The sequence below is a fragment of the Molothrus ater genome, chromosome 3, assembly GCF_012460135.2.
Source record: "Molothrus ater isolate BHLD 08-10-18 breed brown headed cowbird chromosome 3, BPBGC_Mater_1.1, whole genome shotgun sequence".
Lineage (NCBI taxonomy): Eukaryota > Metazoa > Chordata > Aves > Passeriformes > Icteridae > Molothrus > Molothrus ater.
Window position 1 is genome coordinate 92,793,644 of NC_050480.2, and position 11,353 is coordinate 92,804,996.

Sequence of the window (11,353 nt, forward strand, 5' to 3'; positions counted from 1 at the left end):
CAAGATCAACATTTACTGGATAAGATGAAGCCAATGTAGAACTTAGATGATTTCTGTAAAATCTCCTATATTGTGTGTACTCAGAGGGGATTTTTTTCCCCTCATGGACTAATGAGAAAAACAGACTTGCCAAGGCTTGAGAGGAACATAGTCGGGCTCACAGGAGTTGAGGCTGGTGAGAAAGTTTTCCCTTTACAACATGCAGAGGTCTACAGAGAAAGGGAAGTGCCTCCAGTCCTCTCACTTTGGCTGTGCCTCCAGAATTTCCAAGGGCTGCTAATGATTTCTGTAACTCAGGATGTCAGACAGTGAGTCTCTGCTCTGGATGTCACTTGCTGGAAGACACTCCAGAATTTGCAGCCAGAGTAGAGGAAGTAGCTGAAAAATTTTCCAGTATTGCTGAAAAATATGAATGGATTCATCACATTTTTATTTTACTTTAAAGAGTAGTAGTGATTTGACAAGATAATTTGTTTTGGACGTAACGCCACACAAAGCTACTGTCTCAGGCTGAGTGCAGATGTAATCTGACTTTTTGTAGTTTTCAGTTGGTCCTGTTATTGCAAGTGGAGATTTCTTTACTCTGCTTCTCACAGTGAACTTTAACATATAATGTGAGCAATTATCTTGTTCTATGATTGTGGTTAGCTGTTGGTTTTGATTTAATCTACTGATTGAAAGCCCACAGTACAAAAAAGAAGTAATTACATAATTCTTGTCCATTAATGTAAAACTGTTAAGAACTTAATACAGTTGCTAGTGAAATCTGTTAAGAGACTGCTTGTCTTCAGTCATGACTGAATGAAGCCTTAAATCATGGAACATACTGATATTAATAATGCTGTCAGAGAGAAAGTTAGGTTTAAGACTAGTAGAACTAAGATTTAAATCTGTTCTCTCTGGTAGACATCACTGAAATGTCTCATATTTGTGCTCAGCAGCAGCTAAAATTGTAAAAAGTCACAGTGTCTGTTCAAGGGTATGAACAATACAAAAAGGCTAAGTGACTCCTTGGAGTGGTCTTCAGCATTGCATTAGCAAGAAATTATTCTCTGTAAGCAATAAATCTTTGCCAAAAAATGTATGTGTAATATTTTAAAAATAAATTATAAATGAAGTCATAACTTGAAGATAGTCCTACAGAATGTAATAATTACAATGTAATTTTAAGATACTGGCTTATATTAAACTCTTCATTAAAATTTCCATGCCTAATAATTTTAATACAATTTATTTAAAATACCTGAGCTTTTGTAAGTTCTAAAGGAAACAACACACATTTTCTCTGATCTCTAATTTTATATTTTCTTAGAAGCTCACAATAACTGGGAATGAACAGACATGTATGCTTCTTATATAAAAGTGCAGCTAAACATCTAGGTTTTAATTTTTCACAAATACTTTTCAGGAAGGCAATAAATCTTGATAATTTCACCACCAAGAACCTGACAGTTACAGCAATTATATGTTCAGCAGGAACACTTTAGAGAAGCTTTGTGGAGGCAGTCATACAATTGAGGAGAATTATGCAATGTTGGATTTTAAAAGCAAAACTAATTTTTGTGTCCTGCTCTCTGTAAAAGGCCATGCAGCTTTTGAAAGTTTAGAAGTGAGTTTACCAAACTATTTGAAGACTCTGCTGCCTTGATGGAAAGATTGCATATTATGGAGTGCCTCTTGATGTTCTTGGGCAGATTTTTTAATTATTCTGATTGATAAAAAAGGATGAAATTATATGCTACCTGTAAAAACAGAAAATGCAGACTAGAAGAGGCTGGAAATTAACAAATCTATTCTTTTCCAAGCAGTCCTTGGCAGACTTTAGGCTACTCACTTCTAAAAAGAACCTCTGATATTACAGATTTTTTGCATATCCTTATCTGTCCTCACCATCTCATGTTTGCATATGTCTTTTTGGTTCAAGGAATGCACTGATTCAGCACTTAATTATAATCAGCATCAAGAAAGAGACACTGTAGTCCAGAGTCCCCCTCTTTCTACAAGCAGAGATCCTTAATATCCAGCAAAATTCCTTCTGCACCATTTCTGTGACTTCCCTTTCTCACAACTTGTTGCAGAGACCATGATCCCAGCTTCAAATGCAGAGGAAAGGAGTTTTTATCCCAAATGGATTTCTTTCTGGGACTCAGTTCCTAGACCCTGTTCTTTGTTGATAGGTATAGTCTGATTTGCCAACAAGCCTTAAACTCTGAAGTGTCTGTTTTTTCCCCAGGTCATCTTTTATCAATCCTGTTCATGGAATTTGTCTGCTCATTCCCAAGTCTTTTAATGTAATGCAAATGACAAAATAGAAAATAGGTAACTTTAAAAAAAAGCTTAAATTTGTTTATTCAAGCTTGAATTAGGACATATTTTCTTAAAAAGATTTAAAAATCATTCTTTCTTTCCTTATATATTGTTTATTTATTCATCTATACTGAACCTATCCCACTGTCACATCACCATGTCACAGACAAAAAACAGCTTCTTTTTCTGCAGGGAAAGTTACAGTTTCATGTCTTGAAGCTCAAGATTAATTGAATATGAGATGCAACAAATGTTGGCTTTCAGTAAATTACCCAGGCACTTTTTATTAGATTTGACGCCAGAATTTGAATCCCCTGAATTGAGGAAATGTATATTTTGACTGCACACAGGCTGAAAAGTTCCTTTGTGTAGTCTTTCTTTTTCAAGCTATCAATTCAGATGAAATCTTGGTATTGCACAGTAGGTGGAGGAATTGGTAAAGAGCTGATCACTTTAAATCTAGGCCAGTCATTGGGTGATAACATTTTCTGAAAGAAAATAAAATAAGTACATGGCATCACATCTTTTAAATGTTTCCAAAAAATGTAACTTTGGTTTTGTTATGAATCTTTGTAATGACTTAAAGATTACTGTTAATTATGTCTATTGATCTGAAATAATTAATAAACAAAAAACCTGCAAAGTTGCTTGTGACAGATACTTCTTTCAAATACACACATCCAAAGATCAAGCTGTAGATGATGAAAGAAAAAGATGTGAGAATAGCTTGGGAGGTGTGACAATTCAGAAATTAGCTGAAATATGGTGTGCAGGAGTTTGGATGCAAAGTGGAAGCAGAGGTGGGAGGCTCAGACCAGGGCAGCTGACAGGAAAAGGTTGCATTTGCTTTTATGTACTCAGGGAGATGAAAGTTAGAAAGAGAACAGTGACAGCCTTAAAAGAGTAAATGGAATGGTGTTAGAAATGTCTTCCTAACTTTCGTGCCAATACTTTTTTCCTTCACACATTAGAAGTTACTGGAAAAAGCCTCAAAAGTTCTTACGCTGTTTTTGGCAAGCTTTCATTAATTACCCCTCAGATTTTCCATGATGAGAGTTCTTATTCTCTATTTTGAAGACCCTGTACTTTGTCCTCTGGGTTTTGCTTCCCCCAGTTTCCCTGCTCACTCTACTCAATCCAACTGATGTGTTTTTCATCTTCATCTCTACCTTTTACAGATTTTACCCACCTTTCTGGAGTTCCCTCAAGGGCTAAATTCACTGTGTTAGCACCCTCTTCTTTATGTCCTTCCTCAGAAAATGTTTCCCTGGAAACTCTAACCCTGTTCCCTCAGAAAAGTTAATCCATGCCATTTTTCTCTGTATTTACTCTTCCTCTTTTTGTATTAATAAGATCTTTATTTAACTAGGTTTAGATCTGTGGAGAAAAAATAAAAGCTCCAATATTTTGAATGACCTTCAGTATGTGTGACTGTAACATCCCTATTTTACAGGAGGGACTCTATTTTGCACCTGAAATGATGAATTAGAACTTCAAAAAGACACACCACAGAGAGGTATATAAATACTAAGGAAAACAGATAATTGCAAGATCAGCCATATGGTTCTGTATATACAAATCTGGCATGTTATGAGAATTTTTAAAGTTAGATTTTTCACTCTTTCTCCTTTCAAGTAAGTAGAATGCTGCAACCTATAATTTCATATTTCACCACACTGTAGTGAGTCCCAAAACAGAGGGTCATAATAGGGCCCCTCTAGAATCATAGATTGGCCTGGGTTTGAAGGGATCTTAGAGACTGTGTAGTCCAACCCCCTGCCATGGGTAAGGACACCTTTCACTAGGCCAGCTTGCTCAGGGCCCCATCCAACCTGGCCTTGAGCACTTCCAGAGATGGAATATTCTCAACTTCTCTGTTCCAGTGCCTCACCATCCTCACAGTAAAAAATGTCTTTGTAATATCCTGTCCAAACCTCATCTCAGCTTAAAGGCATTATTGCTTGTCCTTATCTTTACAGACCCTTGTAAAAAGTTCCTCTTCAGCTTTCCAATAGGCCCCCTTTTTAGATACTGGAATGCTGCTGTAAGGTCTTCGTGGAGCCTTGTCTTTTCCAGGCTGAGCAATGCCAATTTTCTCAGCCTGTTTTCATGGGAGATGTGTTCTGTCCCTCTGATTATCCCTATGGTCCTCGTCTGGACTTTCTCCAACAGGTCAGTGTCCTTCCTATGCTAGGGATAGCAGAGCTGGATGTGTAATCCAGAATGGAAAATGTCACATCAGTTTGTCCTTTTTTTGGGTTATAGTTGTCTCTCAGGAAACTGAGTACAGAAGAAGGTAATTTTACTTTTAAATAGGATCCTACTACATTAAATAACTCTCCTGTGGATATATTACTGAGATACGGTAATTGCTACATTTTTAGGGAAAGCCAAATATTGAGATATTTTGCAGCTCCCATTTGACTGTATTGTCCTTGGAAGTGATCACTGAAGTGTGTTAAAAAGGAGTAGCACGTACTGAAAAATAAATACAAATGTTGTCTTGCAAAACTGTGCTATGGGATTGCAATAAGTAGGAACAGTTGAAGTCAATGCTACAAAAATGGAGTTCATGTGTCATGAAATATGATTGCTCATTATAAACCATTATTTTTCCTTGTGCTTTACTCATTTTAGTGTTCTGTCATTTAGTGCTGTTTAAATCAGCAACTTTAGTAAATTATTTTTGTGCAAATGATGTATACCATGAATCTGGTTTCACCATTTATAAGGAAGGCATCTATTTTTTTTTTTTAACAGAAGGAAAAAGGAAAACTACAACTCTTCATTTATTTTGTAATCCCTGAGCAGTACTGGGAACCGTGGAGTCAATCAGTGCAAATAAGCCATATATCTGAAAAGCAATGAGCTACTGAAGAAATAGTTTTGAAGGAGAGAGCTTTTTATTAACCTTTCTAACACCATCCTGAAAGGTGTTAGGGATTCTCAGTTCTCATCAACTTCAAAGACAGTTTAGTGTTCAATATTTTCTTGCAGAACTGGGGCTGCAGAGATGAGGGCCAGATGATAATGTGCTGATAAGACCACAAACACTTGTGAAAGGCAATGCTTTATGTAAAAAAGCATTTTTTTTACAATTTTTAGTATGCCATGGATTCTGCAGTGACAAAAAGTGGCATAAGATGGCAGTAAGAGATTGCAAAATAGAGTGGTTTGGTGTGACATATTCCAGTGAATCAACCTACTGCCTTGCAATAAGGATGATTGCATAAACAGGTGATAAATGGGGATTTCTGGGCTTCTTCAGGACATTGTTTTCTAACTTTCTTTTTGCATTTTTCCTCTCCTCAGAGGAAGATCTCCAGTTTATTTGGCATTTATACTCTGAGTGTGGGAAAATGGAATAGTTTCCCACACTGCTTTGCTATCTGTGCGGAAGCGCTTGAAATTCACTGCTCATACTTTTTAAATCTGTGCTGTATGAAAATCACTCCAAATTTAGCATTATATTAAATATGATGTCATGTGCTGATAGAAACAGAGGAGGGGCGAAACAACCACGTCACGAGGCAGCTTTGCAGCCTTGCTAGTGAAGCAATATGGACAAGGGGCTGTTCAGTTTATCCCCTGCTAAACTCCAGTGAGGAGGACAGGCTGCTGTGGGCCCAGACTGGTGTTGGCAGCTGTAGTCAAAACCCCAGGAGGGTGGAGCTAGTGAGCCCTGCGGGAAGTTTTTTAGGTGCTCTCATGACACCAAGGCTCTAGGGTCTTCCCATCACTTTCCAGTCCAGGGCTGTGACCTGGAGACACGAAACTGCCTTCTCTTGGCTAGAGAAATGACTTTTGCATACATAAATAATTACTGCCTGTGATACCAGTACGAAGACCAGACAGCTTTATTTCTGGAGATTGATGCCTCTAAGATTTGTCCAATTTAAGAACTGCTAAGATAGAAAACATATGGATTATTTACAAAATATGGGTGTGTAATTTCTCAGTGCTAATGATTTCATTAGGTCTGTGTTTAAATTTTCAGTAACAGCTTTGCATTAGTATATAAAGCTATGTTCTGCACCCCCAGTGTATACTTAAAGTATCTCTCAAACAAAAATATTCACATTTGCTGAATCCTTTCCAGTGGTAATGATGGTAGGATTTTTAGCTAGTACTTTTTGTCCTTAGATCTAAAAGTGAATTATAGATGTACATACCTCTGACCAGAAAGAGCTTTATGTGATCAAAGAAAGTAAAATTAACAAAAAGCAACAATAAGCAATAAATGTGTACTACAGTGAGTGGCAAGGTATTGCCTAAGCTCTGATTTAGTGGAGAAAGGTAGATGTGGAAGAGAGCTTTATGTTTGTCTAAGTTCATTATGACTTTCCCTCAACAAAATTATTCTTTTTCAGCATTTGTTTTAATGTAGTTGCTGGGGAGGTATGTGGTTATACATGACTTTTATCTGATGGCTAAGCCAGAGGTCAAAGCACAAAACTGACATTTAGAAAGATGATGTGGATTTGTTGTGCTCCTGAAGGCCTTGGTCTTTAAGCCAGGAGATGGATTACAGGTATGAATATTTTCATCTTTCACTGTAGTTCACATGATTGTAGTTCACACTGATTGCTTCCAAGGAAGATTTCAACATTTTAGGAGATAAAAAGCAAAACTCAATTGATTTTCTTCAGCATTCTTTTTTAATAATGATGTTCCTGGGAAGGTCAAGTGGACATTCCATCATATATCTTTCCAGGACAGTGTTTGATCACATGTGGCATAGGAGCTTCTCTGCACTGTAGGACTGGGTGCACCATTTAAGACCTATGTGTTCATTTAAAGAAAACTAGTAGGAAAAATGAAGTACAACTTGAGGTTTAAATCATCCATTTACTCCAAATTTGTGAGAAAGACAACTTTAGAAGTAGTATAGTTCTTTCTTTCCTTTTGTTAATATTTTTGTTTGGCATTAAAATCCTCCTTCATTATAATGAAATTATAGTAATGGTACCTTTTACTTCATTTTTACCCCATTAATTCTAGTGAGAAAATGATAGAGATCCCTCAGTTTTGATTCAATTGTATAAAGAACATCAAAGTTTGGGGTACTGAAATTCACATTTCTGTGTTTAACTCACATGGATTCATAGGAGCCATTTGCTTTGGTAAACATAGCTGAACTAAAAGTGTGAATTGTTTTCCTTCAATCTGCTTCGAAATTATTTTAAATTGTGAATAGGTTTTCTTCACAAAATTGCTGTTATTGTTAATATGGTAGATTTTTGAAAATTCAAGTGCAATGCTGCTTTTTATTCTTATTCTTATCCTTTTAAATCCACAGAATTGGAAGCTCTCAGATAGAGTTCCATGGCATTTTAGTATTTAATTGTTTACCCGTTGTTACCCATTTACGAAGATGTTTTCATATTTCAGGTTTGTATTCTGATAAAAACTGTCTTCCAGTGAGAATTCTGTTATTATATGAAAATCAAAAAGTTATCTGTATGACAACTTTTTATCATATGTGAAAAGAAAATGGATGCTCTCAAGTCACGATCTTTCTTTCTTTCTTTTTTCTTTTTTTTTTTTTTTTTTGCCATAATCAGGACAGTGCCATGATTGACAACTTCTGTCTGCTAATGATGTGTTTTCAATATCATTTTAGCCTCTGGCTTCTCTTCCCCATAATTTTGAATGATACAAGGTATTTTGAAGCCCAACACAGACTATTTCTGATTTCAGTAAAAAATACTTGCCATTGCTCTTACAATGGAAAATTTGAGTTATCATACACTCTCACTGGATGCAGCCTCACAATGACTGCTTTCTTGTGTGCTGCTGTATGATACTGGAAATAGTTGATAGTGTTGAACTGGTCCTCTTGTCAGGAGAGGGCAAAAATCACTAAATTAGTAATGTGATTTCACCTCAATGAACATGTTTTAACAATGACATTTTTATGTATTACTCAAATCTATTAACTTCTGATGAATTCCAGAACACAAGGAATTCTAGAACTGAGGTTGAAAGTCCATTTTTCATCAGACTATTGCAGAAAAACTCTTGCAATATAGGTTTCTGAGAGAGTCTTGCACATTTCTTTGGCCTTTCTACTGGCCAGAAGTGAATGACAACCATATGGAGCAATTTTGATGCTGTTTATCAGGTTATGCATGACAGCACAAGGTATGAAGTCAAAAACTGCTAGACCTTCTGGACTGAAATGGGATAAGCAATACATTAGCCCTGTCTTAAAGATTCAAGGGAGAACTTTTCCTGCAATGACTGGACTAAACCGTTTTGCTGCTCTGTCATAATCTTGATGAGTGCCTTTGCCCTCCTATTGATTTTCCCTTAAGGTCTGATCCAAAGATCGTTCACAGCAAAGAGGATCTTCCAGTGGGCTCTGGCTCATGTCACTGAGTGAGGTCAGGTCAGGCATCACAAAACTTGGCAAGAAAGGGAACCAGGTCACAAAGACCACAAAGGCAAAGAAAATCCACAAGTGACATTTCAGAGTGGAGTGAAAAATGACATTAAGTCAGAATTCATCTTGACAAAGTCAGACATCGAAAAGTTACCTGTCATATTTTCTTCATAGCCATAGGATAAGAAAGAAATGAGCAAGTGATTCATCGAACCTGTCTTAGATATCTTGGTTGAGATGAACTGCCTTCTGGAGGTGCCTTTTTCTCTCCTTCAACTATAAAGGAGCCCAGGGGGCTAGCTGACATTTAGGGAGCTGACTTTTAGGTGATAAAGTTAGAAAATTCCTGTCAAAGGAATCTGTGGAAGTATCTCTCTTTTGCTCTCTGTCCTTTACTTCCTCCTACCCATTCAGACAGTATTACAGGTAGGTCTGCTGGCTTGAAAAGGCACCCTCCTGAAACCTTTGCTAGGTCTGGAGACTATGCTTTCCTCTAGAAGAATCTCAGCTAGGAAACAGACATCACATCCTTTGACCTGGAGTAAGTTTTTCTTTGAAAATCAGGATTTTTCCAGTTCAAGACTAATAATTACAATTGAATACACTTCTTAGATTACTTTAAGTGAGAATAGAGCTCAAGATTCAACTGCACCTCTGTTTTCTTCCTAAATAGTATAAATATCCCCTATTATTCCTTCCATCCCTTCTAACAACATATTAGCATGAATTTAAATAAGGTTTTCCTATATCCCAGACGCTGCTTTAAGTACTGCACTAGAGGTAACACATTCTTATTGAAATCAAAGACTCAATACGTTGACTTGGTATTTAATGTGTGTCTACAAATCTGGCCCAACATTTATTCAGGAGAATACATGCAGAAATAATTTTGTTTCTTTCCTCATATTGTTATATAAAACAGAGTATAGCTGTGTCCTTCACAGAGAAGAAAAGCACTTCAAAACAAAATGTACTTTCTGTTTAATTCTATAGAGGAGGAAAACTGACACCTAATTTCTTCAGACCATTTGTTTACTGGGTTGGGCTGAGTTCACTTTTTTGACATTTTCAAAGGAGATGTTTTAGAAGTAGCTTGGTTCTTAAAGGTATTTGGGTTCAAAAAATATGAGTTGCTCTACAGTGGGGCTTTTCACCTCATACTGCCTTTTTAAGGACCAAAATCTTTGTTAATTGATAGTCAATAACATTTAAGCTTCTAAATTTAATAAAAAAAAGTATTTAGGCTATTAAGGGAGTTAAATTTTAGATGATTTGGAAATTTTAGATTTGTATATTAAATCACTTTATGATTTTGTACTCAGTTTTGAAAGTTATTTGATTATAAATGCTATTTTTTTAAGTAGACCATAATTCTTCATTCAAATGTTACATTTTGGTTCATTGCAAACAAATATCTTCAGGAAATTATTTGTGCAAATGGAGGCATCTCTTATAAGACACTCATGAGCTGTTTTGGAAATAATCATCACTTGAGCTACAGACTTTGGTTTCTTTACTTTTTTCCCATTTCTTTTTAATCACTGAGAGAGAACAAAGTGTTTGTTACAGCAAGGCAAGAAAAGAGAAGAAATAACTTCAAATAAAATGGATCTGCTCATGAACTGTGAACATTGTGGTGGGACCATAGGTAGTTTGAATTTGACAATTTCTAAAATATATATGGATCCAGATTCTCCAGAATCAGATATGTAACTTAAAGTCACTGTTTTTGTAGCAAGTGGGGTTGGATCCTACCTATGCTATCTATTAAGCAAATGTCAGCTCTGGAACAAATAGAAATATTACTATTTTTTTTAGTTACACGTTCATTGTTTGCTTCTGCACCTATGGATACATCAAAAAATAGGGTAAGACATTTAGTATGACTGAGAAGACATGTTTCCTCCTGAAGTTAATATGAGGTGTCTTCAAAATGTGAAAGCAAAAGGTATAAAATTAAAAACCAGTTTGCTCTGTATTTTAAAATATTTTAGAATATTGTTATAATTAATTAAAGTTCTTATAAGTAAAAACATTTGCCAAACATAAAATTAAGCTAGTTTATTCTCAGGGCAATTCTTTTTTGGGTTAGCCAGAATATTAAGCACTTCTGGGAATGCTTTAGTGTTAAAATAAATGTAGGTAAGTTTTTCCTTATCTGTTTCATTGTCCTAAGAAATGCCTAGATCAGAAATATTTTGATTTGTGCTCATCAAAAGAGTCTTTTAATATCCTTTCTGAATCCCTGCATTAATTCCTCCAAAGCTTCAGGATTAGCTTGCCTAATAAACTCAGTTCTGAATAAACTTAACATTGTTCTTCATTGCTTATAAACCTATCTGTTGACAACAATGAATCAGCCAAAAGCAAGAAAGCCAGAGGAAAATTAAAATCCTTTCTCATATTTTATCAAGAAGAAACAATATTTTGCTTTCTCTCTGAAGTTGGTTTTGAGGCTAAGTCTTGAAAAAGTGCTAACAATTCTCCCTGGCAAGCACACTCTTCCCTGTAATCTGAAACTGAGAAATACAGAGCAAAGAAGAGCATAATTAACAAATTGCATACACATTTTCTCCCTTGGGTTTGAACTGGAAGCTAGAAATATCTTTATGTAAAACAGTTATAGCCATTCCTGTGTTGATTTGCCATACTTTACCTCTG